A 3,013-nucleotide genomic window follows, 5' to 3' on the forward strand; every position below is an offset into this window, starting at 1 on the left:
CTGTCTCACTCCCTTCCCAACCACTGCTTCCCTTTCATGTCCCTCGACTCTTATAACTGCTATCTGTTTTCTGTACAAATTGTAAATAGCCTTTCGCTCCCTGTATTTTACCATTGCCACCTTCAGAATTTGAAAGAGAGTATTCCAATCAACATAGTCAAAAGCTTTCTCTAAGTCTACAAATGCTAGAAACGTAGGTTTGCCTTTCCTTAATCTTTCCTCTAAGATAAGTCCTAGGGTCAGAATTGCCTCACGTGTTCCAACATTTCTACGGAATCCAAACTGATCTTCCCCGAGGTCGGCTTTTATCAGTTTTTCCATTCGTCTGTAAAGAATTCGCGTTAGTATTTTGCAGCTGTGACTTATTAAACTGATAGTTCGGTAATTTTCACATCTGTCAATACCTGCTTTCTTTGTGATTGGAATTATTATATTCTTCTTGAAGTCTGAGGGTATTTCGCCTGTCTCATACATCTTGCTCACCAGATGGTAGAGTTTTGTCAGGACTGGCTCTCCCAAGGCTGTCAGTAGTTCTAATGGAATGTTGCCTACTCCGGGGGGCCTTGTTTCGACTCAGGTCTTTCAGTGCTCTGTCAAACTCTTCACGCAATATCATATCTCCCATTTCATCTTCATCTGCATCCTCTTCCATTTCCATAATATTGTCCTCAAGTACATCGCCCTTGTATATAGACCCTCTATATACTCCTTCCACCTTTCTGCTTTCCCTTCTTTGCTTAGAACTGGGTTTCCATCTGAGCTCTTGATGTTCATGCAAGTGGTTCTCCTTTCTCCAAAGGTCTCTTTAATTTTCCTGTAGACAGTATCTATCTTAACCCTAGTGGTATACGCCTCTACATCCTTACATTGGTACTCTAGCCATCTCTGCTTAGCCATTTTGCACTTCATGTCGATCTCATTTTTGAGACGTTTGTATTCCTTTTTGATTGCTTCATTTTTGCACTTTTGTATTTTCTTCTTTCATCAATTAAATTCAGTATTTCTTCTGTTACCCAAGGGTTTCTACTAGCCCTTGTCTTTTTACCTATTTGATCCTCTGCTGCCTTCACTATTTCATCCCTCAAGGCTACCCATTCTTCTTGTACTCTATTTCTTTCCCTATTCCTGTCAATTATTCCCTTATGCTGTCCCTGAAACTCTGTACAACCTTTGGTTCTTTCAGTTTATCCAGGTCCCATCTCCTTAAATTCCCACCTTTTTGCAGTTTCTTCAGTTTTAATCTACAGTTCATAACCAATAGATATTGGTCAGAGTGCACATCTGCCCCCGGAAATGACTTACTGTTTAAAACCTGGTTCCTAAACCTCTGTCTTACCATTATATAATCTATCTGAAACGTTCCAGTATCTCCAGGGTTCTTCCATGTATACAACCTTCTTTCATGATTCTTGAACCAAGTGTTAGCTATGTTTAAATTGTGCTCTGCGCAAAATTCTACCAGGCGGCTTCCTCTTTCATTTCTTAGCTCCAATCCATATTCACCTACTATGTTTCCTTCTCTCCCTTATTACTGGTCATAATTTGCAAAACAAGAAGTTAATAAGCTACCCTAACCTTCCGTCCGCCATTCGACCAGTGGAGCATGGCGTAGATTTGCTGGTTCCTTAACCTCCAGATGATTTAAATTCTATTGCAACAGAAGTATTTTCTGATGTACAGTGTGATTTAGATGATCCAGATGATGATGAATTCCATTGTAATACAGAAAGTCTAAAGCCCAAAATGCTTACTAATACCGAGCTTTACGATTTGGTTAGGGATCTGGGCTTAATGAAAGAAAAAGCGAACTCCCTGGCTCTACATTAAAAGAAAATAACTTATTGGCAGTTGGAACCAGCATATACATGTATAGAAAGAGAGAGCAGCAATTTTCCACGTTTTTACAAAAAGAAGGTGATTTAGTGTACTGCTGAGACAAAAAAATGTTCAAATGTGTGTGTGAAGTCTTATGGGACTTATCTGCTAAGGTCATCATTCTCTAAGCTTGCACACCACTTAACCTAAATTATCCTAAGGACAAACACACACACCCTTGCCCGAGGGAGGACTCGAACCTTCGCCCGGACCAGCCGACCAGTCCATGACTGCAGCGCCCGAGACGGTTCGGCTAATCCCGCACGGCACTACTGAGGCATTCACGGTTTGATGAGTGAGTTTGATATTGAATACAAAAAAAAAAAGACTAGAGGCTGTTTATTAATCCATCCAAAAGTAGTTTAAAGGCTGTTTTACTACGCAATGGTAACAAGTATGCATTTATACCTATTTGGTATTCTGTACATATGAAAGAAAGCTATGAAAACCTAGAAATAGTGCTAAATAAAATAGGCTATTCTAATCATGGTTGGATGATATGTGCCGATCTAAAAGTAACATGCGTGTTCCTTGGTCAGCCAGGTGGCTTTACCAAATTTCCATGTTTCTTGTGTGAATGGTACAGTATGGCTAGGGATCAACACTGTTGCGGAAAGAACTGACCTGTGAGGGAGTCTTTGAAACCCGGCGAGAAGAACATTCTACGCAAAAACTTTGTAGATCTAAAAAACGTACTCCTACCACCTCTACATATAAAGTTAGGCCTTATGAAACAGTTTGTGAAGGCTTTGGCTAAAGATGGACCATGTTTTATGAATCTCTGTCAAAAGTTTCCACACCTCTCAGAAGCTAAACTAAAAGAAGGTGTGTTTGTCGGACCTGACATTAAAAAATTGATGTTTGATGTTAACTTTGAATCCACATTGACCTTAAATGAGAAAGAAGCATGGGTATCATTGAAGCAAGTCCCTACAAAGCTCTTAGGCTACTTGAAATCTAACCTTAAGTGACAATTTAAAACAATTCTGAACCTCTTCAGGTGTTGACAATGCGCGACCCGCTAAGTTCTCTACTTGAATTCGGCCACTCGTCAGTTCGGCTAATCAAGTTTTTGTTTAGCTGCGTGCTGCTTGTAAAAGAGTTCCTTTATTTCCTCGTCGCTTATCCACTCAACTAC

This window comes from Schistocerca serialis, chromosome 6 (genome assembly GCF_023864345.2).
Source record: "Schistocerca serialis cubense isolate TAMUIC-IGC-003099 chromosome 6, iqSchSeri2.2, whole genome shotgun sequence".
NCBI classification, from domain to species: Eukaryota; Metazoa; Arthropoda; class Insecta; order Orthoptera; family Acrididae; genus Schistocerca; species Schistocerca serialis.